This window comes from Myodes glareolus, chromosome 5 (assembly GCF_982192425.1).
Source record: "Myodes glareolus chromosome 5, mMyoGla1.1, whole genome shotgun sequence".
Taxonomy (NCBI): Eukaryota; Metazoa; Chordata; class Mammalia; order Rodentia; family Cricetidae; genus Myodes; species Myodes glareolus.
In genome coordinates, this window is record NC_142030.1 from 61274881 (window position 1) to 61286683 (window position 11803).

Below are 11803 nucleotides of genomic sequence, written 5' to 3' on the forward strand. Positions count from 1 at the left end.
ACGAGGCCAACAGATCAGGAAATGACTGCCATTCCAAGGGCAGCTCGCTGTACACACAGATTCCCTAGGGAGAGCCTTTGAAACTTCGAAAGATGAGAAATTCAACAGCGGCCTCCAAAGATCACTGATTTATCTCAGAAGAAATAAAAATGCATATTTTCAGAAACAAAACCAAACCTATGCAATATAGCAATAGCATCTTATGATAGAAATTCATGATAAATCTCTCTGTAAGAACAGAGGAAAAAAACACCCACCCCAAAAATGTAAAGCTAGTAATGGTGCCATGCCTATAAACCTATGATGTGGGGGCTGGGCCACTGAGGCAGAAGAATGGTAAATTTGACCCTGACTCAGAAGCAACAAAAATCTGTGTCACACCTAAAGGATTTAGAAAAAGGATTAAACTTAAGGTGGTTATGAGAAAAGAACTAAAGGTCAGAGCAGAAATGAGTGAGACCCAGGCCAGAAAACAGAAAAATCAACAAACTAAGACTTGGATTTTTTAAAGGATGAAAAGTTAGACCTAGCCATTCAGCTAGACAAACAAGGAGGAAAGAGAGAGTAGGGAAATAATAGGCTAAAATAAGATCAGCACCGAAAAAAAATATTAAAGGTAATATCATGTTTTTAAGGATTTTTAAGAGAGTACTGCAAATAATTGCATATCAACACGTGGGAGAATCTGGAAGAAATGGATAAATTCCATAGAAACATTCCCTCCTTGACTAAATCATGAAGAAATATGAAAAAAGGCAAATAACCAGTAAGAAAATTAAGCCACTGATGAAAGAAACTCCAGGACCAGGTGGCCTCACTGCTAAATTAATTTGAGGAATTAATGCCATTTTTTCAGGCTCTTTTGAAAACATCAAAGTAAAAGAAATGCTTCCAAATTCATTTTACAGGGATAAGGGTACACTGGCAACAAAGCCAGACAAAACATTACAAGAAGAAAAAGGGTCAATATCATTAATCAATACAGATGCAAAATTCTTCAGCAAAATAATAGTAAAGTGAATTCAAGAATGCATTAGGCATCTAAAGATAGTGGTACATGCCTTTAATCCCAACACTTTGGAAGTCAAAACAAGAGTACCGAGAGCTTGAGGTCACACTCACACTGGACCCTGATTTTGTTTATTTAGCTGTTGTTGTGTGAAGAATAAAATTATGGGACTAGAGAGATGGCTCAACAATTAAAAGCAATATCTGCTCGTGCAAAGGACCTGGGTTCAATTCCCAGAACCCACATGGTAGCTCACAATACCTGTCACTGCAGTTCCAGGGGATCTAACACCTTCTTCTGGCCTCCAAATATATGTGGTACACATACATACTGGCAGGCGAAACATTCATGCACAATAAATAAGTAAATAAATAAATAAATGTTTTTCAAAGAATAGAATTTATGGGCCAGTGAGATGGCTCAGTAGGTAATGGTGCTTACCACCGAGACTGTTGGTCTGAGTTCAACCTCTGGAACCCACATGATAGAAGGAAAGACCCAGCCTCTCCAAGCCATTCCCTGACCTTCACATGCACTCCACAGCACACATGCATGTGTACATGTATATACGCAAAATAAATACATGCAAAAATAAAACTTTTAACTAAAAGAATAAGTTTTATCCCTGTGATCCAGGGACTGTTGAGCATATGCAAACCAATAAATAAGATGCATCACATTGGCAGTTTGGAGGACAAAAGCCATGCCGTCATGTCAGATAGAAAAATACATTTGACAAAATCCAACTTCTTTTCTCAATAAAACCTCAGAAGGTGTGGGAAATAAACCTCAACACAATAAAGAGCACAGATGACAACCCCACAATTAACATGCACAGGGATGAGTCAAAAGCCTTTTCTCACAGGTCAGGGGCAGAGATATCTATCTCAGTGCTTTCCAACATTCTAGTAGACGTCATCGTCGGAGCCACTAGGCGAGGAAGTGAAAAGGTGTGGTAGCCGGATAGGAAGACAAGCAAGTGTCTATTTGTGGGCCACATGATTTGAGGACGCATAGAAAACCCTGATGGCCCCACCAAAACCCAACAAGAAGTGATAAATCCAGTACAGTGGCAGGATACATAAACAACATGTAAAAATCAGCAATATCTCTCTGTGCCCCAAAATAAAAGTGTTCATAAAAGAAATGAAGGGCTTTGAGATTCCAAACTCAAAACTTTTGCAAAGCAAAGGAAACTATTAAAGTTACGAGACAAGCTGCAGAGTGGAAAAAAAAATATATGTCCACCTAATAAAGAGCTAATATCCAAAGTAGGTGAAGATCACAGCTCAGTGGCGAGAAAGCAGGGAAGCAGAGGGTCTTACACAAATGTTTCTCAGGATAAGACATTTGGACAGCCAATGCACACCACACATAAGTGGAAAGCTAAAAAAAAAAAAATCTTAGCATCACTAACCCTAAAGGAAAGGTGCCTAAAAATCATGTCACCTCACACCTGTTTGGAAAAGAGGGAAAACAACGTTTGGAGAAGATGCGGTGAAATGGGACTAGTTATCCCCTGATGAGTGGACCGGGAGATGAAAATCAAAGCACGTCACCACAAAAGATACACACATGCAATGATGTGTCCATCAGTTTGATCACAAGCATGTCAGGCCACCTCCACTGTGACCCACAAATATAGACAATTATGATTCATAGGTAGGAAGGAGGGGAAGGAGCAAGAGGAGGAGAGGGAAGAAGCAATAAAAAGATGTAATTAATGCATCTATACCCTCTGGGGCGGAGAAGAAGCTGGAGTCAGACTCTACAAGAAGAAAGAGAAGTATCCAAATGTGGTGGCAGAGCTCCCTGGGGCCCTGCCTGGGGTAGAGGCTGTGGGGCAGCAGCTGTGGCTGCATGGGCCAAGTCCGGGAGGGCCACTATTCTATTTTCAAATACATCATTTATTTCTCTCAAATGTTAACTATCGCAAAGTGTCTTTCACAGCAAGATGTTGGAGATGGCTCAAACATCTAAAATGAGAAATGAAAAATATCCTCTGTGTCTCCCACAGCTCTGGAGTACCTCTACCCTCTGCCCTCTGAGTGATTGTGGTTTCGCTACTGTTGCTTCTAGGTCAGAAGGACACCCCTGAGGAGCACAACATGTACTTTAAAAACAATAACAGTACTTTTAATTTATGCATGAAAACACTGGCCTTGTGCTGAGAGATACTTTCTGCACTTCTCCAGCTGGCCACCAGGGGGACAAGATCAGACAGTCACAAGTATGCTCTTCCCCTGACTTCTTTTAGATGGCCCACCTTCAGGTGACATGTATTCATCCTCAACTATTCCTTTATTCCCTCCTCACACGTCTCTATCAAATCCTCCATGTCTGTGTATTATCAGGCAAAGCTATGTATTTATTACATTAGTGTGCTATACTCTTGAGTCTTGATGAAATGTGACATTTTTAAGTCTATGAGCTGTTCTCAGCAACACAGGACAGATAACCAGTGGTCTGAACATTCAACTCCCCACCGACAGTCCCTTGAGTTGGCACAACAGCAATAGAGGAAACTCTGGCCACCCCTTTATTTTCTGAGTTATCCCTCAGTAGTCAAACTGCTTGCTGTAGACTGTTAGACAAAAGGCGTTCTCAACTCCCTTCCACAGATCGAGTTACCAGGTTTCCTATAAATGAGGACCTGAACACAAAAGGTTATGTGAAAAGGTAAGTTGATCGGGTATTTGCCCATGTGTGACTTTGGAAAGGATTAAGATGTAATACTATAGGAAAATGTACAGCCTCCTGATAGTTATGTAATGGTGCGGGTATTTGGTAGACAAAGGTTTCAGTTCTATACTGAACCTGTGACACAGACATGTAGAGAGGCCAAACAGTCCCTCACACTTGGAAGTTCCTGTTTTCCCTTTTGGCTTCTGTAATCTTCAGAATAGTTTGCTGAGATGCACTAGACCAGAGCTTTAGTAGGAGGAAATTTCTCGAGGATAACTATGAACTGGGGCAGCCGGAGAGAGCTGACGGACAGGAAGAAGAAGCCAGTCTGATACCAAGTAAAAGAAAGGCAAAGGGGAGGGAAACGTTCTAGACTGCCAAGTGCTCTAAGACAGATTTGACAAGGCCATAGAGGGAGCCCTCAGTCCTGAAGCAGACATCAGAGAAGTCCTGGGGTATAAGGAACAGATTTGCTTAGCATCTCTGACGAACCCAGGACAAATGCAGCCTCAGTTCAAATGCTTCAGAGAACATGGGTCCTTGGCTGATTACCCTTACTGTGATCAGATAGCTATATTTCTCACAGTCACCAGGATGGGCCAATCCTGTGTGATCTATCAAAGCCTTAAAAAGGGTAGAGATGAAAACTTTGCATCAGATACCAAATTACCAAAGGAGGAGGCTTTCTGGGACCTGCCCTGGTGGCTACACACCTTCCACTTTGATGTGCACCAGATCAGTATCTAGGGATAGCAAAACCAAAAGACTGAAATTCCTCTGAGTGAAAGAATGACTGGTGACCATAGTCATCTATTCTAGAACTTGTGTAAACTATGGAGAGGGCTTTGAACTTGGAATGTTAGATCCAGGTGTCCCCCAGCCTCTTCTCCATCAGCCTTTATTCTGTTCAGCATTAAATAACCAGACAACAGTTGGTGATTTAATTTGCTTATTTCCCAGACTCTGTTTGGGTATACATGACTCTACTATGCCAATTCCTAACTCCAAAATTACCATATTTCCCAGTTCAAAAATTTTTTGTAACAAAAATTTTAAAGAAGTCATGGTTTGCACTAATAGTCTCTTTTTTGTAATTTTATTAAATTATAAAAGTTTCCATTTCCGCCCCTCCTCCCACCACCCTCCCACTGCACTAATAGTCTTAATTCATATTGTGGACCAGGACCTAATCTAGGACTCGGGGACTTGAGAGTGAATTAGGTAGGAATTATTCCTACTCTAAGGTTATGTTCTGTTGGAGGAACATTGTCAATATGCAAATACAAATTAATAGAGCAGAAAATATGCCTATACCCCAGAATCTAAAAACGAAGAAGTAAAGTATATATGAGATCTACCTATCATTATTTCTTGAATGATCATCTAACTGGTCAACTAGACTTCAGAACCCCAGCCACAGCCCACTCTGTATTAGAGAGCACCAGGTCCTCGCGTTCACAGAAAAACACTTGGAGAAACCAGGAATGTTAATCATGCAGGAGTAGCAGGAGTAGCTCAACAGTAGAGGAAATAAACACCCATTTTCTACCCAGAAAGCTGGGAGTGGATGTTGTTGATAACTTGGTGACCATAGTTAGCTGTAGAGCTTGACCTCACCCAAATCCCCCAGACCATCCACCTTAGACACGTATCTTTAGCTCTCAGTCAACTGGACCCATCCTTAGGGGAGATGTCACATGAACTCCATAGCCTGGTGACCTCTACACTTTCTCGGTCAGAGACCACACCGGATTCTAAACCCTAAAGCTGGAGAGCCCATCTTCATGGTCACATGTACTTTGAGTTGATTGCTGATGTAATCACGCCCCCTTGAGCATCAGGGATTGTATCTCAGCAGGAAGTTTGCTTTTTTTTTCTCTTTTTAAAAAATTGTCCTGTGTTTAAATGTGCTTACAATAAACTGCCTGGTGTCAGACTCCAGAAGTCTGAACCAGCACTGACTAAGTTGGACTGAACCAGGTTTTCCTTCTTGCCTCTTGAGTTTCCTTTCCCTGATGCGGATGCTCGCAGGACCCCCACACCTGTAGCCCCTCCCACATTTGCCTTTCTGAAGTGAACCTTTAGGCACATCACATCTGCTCAGAATCATTCTCTGCTATGCCTTTCTCCGCTCAAATCATATATGAGGTGCCGCCCCAAATGGCTTAACCTGCTTTTCCAGTCTCTCTTGTAACTGCATTCCAGATCAACAATATGGTTTGCAGATTGGTCCACGAATAAACCCACCTCCATTCTCACGTGTATATGTATAGTTATCTGCCTGACCAGGATCTAGGTATCGTTCAGACCTGCTTTACATCTGCATTACTACCTCCTAGGTCAGACTTTGTGCTCGCTGTGTCCTCAGGAGCAGGCTGAGATCTGTCTCTTGCTATGATTCTCCCTCCTGTGGAATGGGCTGAGGAAGATCTCGAAGAGAACCACTGCCCCTTTGTAACCACTGTCCCAGGTGGGCTCACCATGTGTGCCATCAGACATGTGCCAGCAAGAGAAGCTCAAACTGATGGACCCAAGCATTCAAGAGTCTCAGTGCTATTGAAAAACTTGAGAGAATTGAGAGCTTTTGGTTATTTTATAACCCCAAGAATGAAAAGGTTAAGATGTATTTTGACTTTTAGCAAACTCTGTGATGAAGCTATAGGAAATAAGGCCTGGCACATGGGTGCTATAGTTTAAAAGCCTGGTGAGCAAAGTGGTCACCTTTGCTTGAGCGAGTTCTTCACAATCAAGAACAGATGGTGACCCTACATGAGTTTCTGTGTCTGAATTCACAATGCTCCAGGAACTCAGGACTAAATACAAAATGAAGGACTTGACTAAACATGTCTCCAAATGTCATATACTGAGTCTATTTGCCTGAATCGTTCCTAATATCAGCTTCAGAATTATGATCCTGTCAGAAAAGAGAATTCCATTATAACAATATCGATAGAGAATAGCCAGGAGTGGTGACGCATGCTTGCAATCCCAGCTCTGGAAGAGGCAAGAACAGGGAGAGCCCTGAGGCTCCTGGGAGTTGCTAGCCAGCCAGCCAGCCAGGATAACTTGAAGAGTTCTAGACTGTAAAGAGACCTATCTGGGACAGCACCTGCTGAACAACATCCAAAGCTATCCTCTAGCCTACCCATGCACACATGTGAGTGCATGAGTGTGCATACACGCACACACACACACACACACACACACACACACACAGAGAGAGAGAGAGAGAGAGAGAGAGAGAGAGAGAGAGGGAGAGAGAGAGAGAGAGAGAGAGATGGTTGGAGAGGGAAATGAAGGGAGAGAGACTGAGACTCATACTCACAAGGAAACAGATTGAAAATATTAAAAACTAAAGGTCTTCTAGAAAGAACTACCGAGCTGGTGCCTCAGCTCTGAGGAGTGTGTCAGGTGGTCTGGGCTGGTGTCTCTGAGGCAACTTGAAGAGCCTGGTTCTATGGGTTGGGGGAACCATTGTAACTGTAACTGAATCTACTTAAGACATTAGCAAGATAGTCGGAGGTGAGGACATTTATGGCAAAAATGCTAATAGAAAAAAAGAATGCTAATAAAAAAGAATGCTAATAGAAACTGGAAGGAGAAAGCTCCTTCTTTCCCAGCCTTTGAGACTCCCCACAACAAGAAGCCAGCTGTCAAAAAAAAAAAAAAAAATTATCGCCTGGCTTCTTAAAGTAGGAAATTAAACAGCAGGTTTGAAGTTGAAAGACAATAGCTAAACCTGCAAGCATTCTTAAAACTCATCTCAGATGCTGCCTCCTCCACAAGGGCTATTTTACTTTCATATATTTATTTTTGTGTGGTGAACACGGGGTGTGCCTGTGGAGGTCAGGGAATAATTTTCAGGAATTGGGTCTCTCAGTGGGTACCAGGAATCCAACTCAGGTCAGAAGGCTAGGTAGCAGGAGCTACAGATACATGCAGACACGAAAGTTCTCAGAAAAATTCTAACTAGCTACCCTATTCACACTAGCCAAGGCATTAAGTCAAACTAGATGACAACCAACAGATGAACAGATTTTTAAAATCTCTAAATCATAACAAACTACAAAAACACAAAGTTAGCCATGGTAATCTTAAGAAGAAAACGCTAAAGGCATATATAAGCCAGTAACAGCATAGGGAGCAGAAATTAGTGCATGCCTATACAAAAATTAATCTTTTAAATAAATTCATGGACACTTGGCACATGGGCAAAGAAAAACGTCTTCAACAAGTGGTATTGGAAAAGCTAGATACCCTTATGCCAAAAAAAAGAAAGAAATTGACAACTTGTCATATACCACATACCAAAAAAATCAGTGCAAACTGCATTGATAACTTGAGCACAAGACATGAAACTACTTTAAAAAATAGAGGGAAATACTTCCTAATATTGTTCTTGGCAGTGATTTTTAAATATATTTTTAATTAAAATATAGTTATATCTTTTCCCCTTCCCTCTCTTCCCTCCAACTCCTCCCATCCGGGTCCTCTCCCTCCAACCCCTTCCATGTTCCCCCATCTCCCACTCAAATTGACAGTCTATTTTTATTATTATTGTTACACACACATGCATAAATGTATAAATATAACCTGTTGAATACATTTTTTTTTGCCTACATGTATATGATTTCAAGACTGGCCACTTTGAATTTGGTAACCAGTTAGGGACCTTGTCCCTAGAAGAGGCTAATTCTCCCTCTCTCACCAGCCATTGGTTACCTGTAGTTCTTTGTCTAGGGGTAGGTACTATGAGATTTTCCCCATTTCATGATAGCACATATACTGACATTGTCAATGTCCAGGTCTTGTTTAGGCAAATTGCAATGATTTTTTTTAACACAGAATACAAAAAAGACAAGACACAAGTATAATGTCACAAAAAAAGTTTTCATATAGCAAAGGAGATAATTAACAGAGTAGACATTCAGCCCATAGAATGAGATTATATTATTTGCAACATACATGCAAGAATATGGCAATAACAAGCCATATTATAGAGGGAAGCTGAACACCACTAGTAAAGCATCAAGTAATCTAATTCAAAACTGGATAAAAGACATGAAACAAAATTGTCAAAAAAAAAAGACATACATACCTGGGACACAGAACATGGAGAAGCCCAGCTGGTACTCAACTGGAAGCCTCATCTCTCTCTAACTAGCTAGCATTCACTTATCTCTAACTAGCTAACATTCACTTATCTCTAACTGGCTAGTGTTCACTTGTCTCTAACTAGGTAGCATCCACTTATCTCTAACTAGCTAGTGTTCACTTATCTCTAACTAGCTAGCATTCACTTATCTCTAACTGGCTAGCGTTCACTTAACTCTTACTAGCTAGCATTCATTGTACTGAAAGGCACAATGCACGTGACCAGAGAAAATAATCATAAGTTCCATGCTAAGTTGCCTTCAAAATAGTTCTATTTATACCCATAGACCTGAGCGACTCTCAACCTTGTTCAGGAAGTATTATTGTTTGCTTGTTTCTTCTTGTTTTGTTTTGTTTTCAGTGAACAACAGTCAATGGAAAAATGCGTCAAGGAGCTGATAATGGTCAAATGGTCTGAATGGTCAAATATAAAGAGGACATCTGTACTGACCCTCAGTAACATCACTACTGCCACCACCACCACCATCACTACTATCACAATCACCATCACCACCACCACCGCCACCACCACCTATACCGCCACCTCAACTACCACCATCACCATCACCACCACCATCACTACTAACACCTCCACCACCACCGCCACCACCATCACCACCAAGGCTCAAAAAGCATCACAGAAGAGGAAGTGGAAAGAAAGTTAGAGCCAGATGATGGGGAGGAGTGAGCACTGTGAGTTGCTGTCTTCTGGACATAGCAATCAAAATCACAAACTTGCAGCATCTGGGACTACCCCTTTAAGAGCTACACAAGATCAAACAAGGCAAATTCCACACAGACGGAGTAAAGATGGTCTCTAGGCCTCACTCCCTCTATAGTGATGTTATTGGAAGTAGATAGTTGCTGAGGGATGGAGAATCATTCTTTATTGAGCGTATGACAGATGACAGATGTTCTGTGCTCCAGGAGATTGACCCCACACTCGTGCACATCTGAGCATCAACAACTGGATTAGGTTATTAAAAAAAAAAAGACATGAAGTTGTGAGGGAGCATTATGGGAGAATGTGGGTGTACTGCATAGGGAATTGGGGGTAGAGAAGATCATAATCCACTGTATACATATATAAATTCTCAAAAATAAAGAAAAAATTAAGTATTAAATATCACTAATAATCAGGAAAATACAAATTAAAACCAAATGTGATGTCACCTCATATCTGTCACAGTAGCTGTTTGCAAAGGACAAAATAAATCACAATGGTAGGAAATTGTGTGCAAGGAAAAGATATTCTGATACATTGTCTGGTAAAATGCACAGCCATTATACACGCAGAATGGATATTCCTTAAGAAATGAAAATCTACCACATCAATCTTACTTATGGGTAGATACCCAAAGGAATTGAAATAATTAGGCTGAAGAGATATCTCTTTTTTATAGTCATTTTATAGTCATATAAAAAATCTGCATTTTTATAGTCATTGCTACTTCATTGACAACAGCCAAGATTCACAATCAGACTAAACACCCATCAATGAGCGCATAAAGAAAGCGCGGTATGAATCGGCAACAGGGTCCTGTTAATCACATTACACAGGGGAACCTGAAGCACATTATGGCCTGTGGAGTCAGCCAAGAGCAGATAGACAAATACTCCTAATCCTCATCATATGTGGAATCCGAAGAAGGGATCCTAACAGAAGCAGAGAACAGAAGGGTGGATGCCAGGAGCTTGGGATGATGCTGTTCACAGTTAGGCTCAGTTAGGTGGCATGAGCGTGTCTTAAAGAGCCAATGTACAACATGTTAACTGTAAAGTAAATACTATGTCCTTAGAAGTTGCTAAGACAGGAGGTGTCGAATGTTCTCCGCTATAGATAAACAGAGTAAAGTGACCAACACGATTAGCCTGCCTGTTAACATTTCACACTGTATCTTATAGCAAAAGATAGTGTTGTTTTTTTTACACAGCCTTAAAATATACATTCTATTTGTCAATTATATCTCAATAAAATACACAATAAAATACCTCAAAAACAAAAACACTAATTTTTGAACCCATCTGTGCAGTAACAATAAAATCCCCGGAACAGAAAAACCCACAAACAAACAGGCCCCCATCATGTTACATCCCCTTTACAGAAAAACTAAAGAGAATGTTTTCCAAGAACTATAAAGTTAAGTCAGCTTGTACCTATTGAGCCTCTGTTGAATATTCAACTATCTACTGGGTGCTAAGGAAGATTAATTAAAAAAAAAAAAAGAGCAGACATATTGGTGTCTGATAGGAAATGGGAAATCTGCTCACCAATATAATAATGTACACTTTTGAGCCAATTCACAACACCTTCTGAAACTATACAGCTGTTAGGTAGTGTGGACATGGCCTTTGGTCTATGTAACCGTAGGAACAAAACATGTAAGTTCTAAGAAACTTTCTATTGAAGACTGAACTTTGCATAGATTAAATGAACATGCAGAATCCCCCAAGAGGCACTGTAGAGGGTCGGGTCAGGAGGGAACATGATCCCTTGTGAGGAGATGAGAAAGAATGTGGTTGAATGGCAGGCGGTTCTGGACATCTTGGTGGAGGTAAGTGCCAAGAAGTAGGGTGATCAAGAAGCAAGGAAAATTGTGTGCTCCCTAATCTCTAGGGAGGAACGCCATAAAATTTATCATTCTGGAAAATTAATTTCCTGAAGCTGTTAGAGCGTCCAAATGATGTGTAGGCCCTGAGGACTGAGAGAGGAAATTTACTGCCAAAGGCAAAGAAGCTCCACAGAATGAACAGAGTTAAGCCAAAGTTCACCTGCCAGGGCAGGGTAGTACCAAGAACACAGGGAGGAAGAAAGGAAAGGGGATTCTGCTGTTCTGCTCTTCACCTCTGATGGACCTGTTTGCCAGGACCTGCTCTCACCTAGATGAAGCTGTCACCAAAAGGACAAGGGTTAGATGTCTGCTAACTGAAGGAAACCTCCAGGAAAGATAAGGC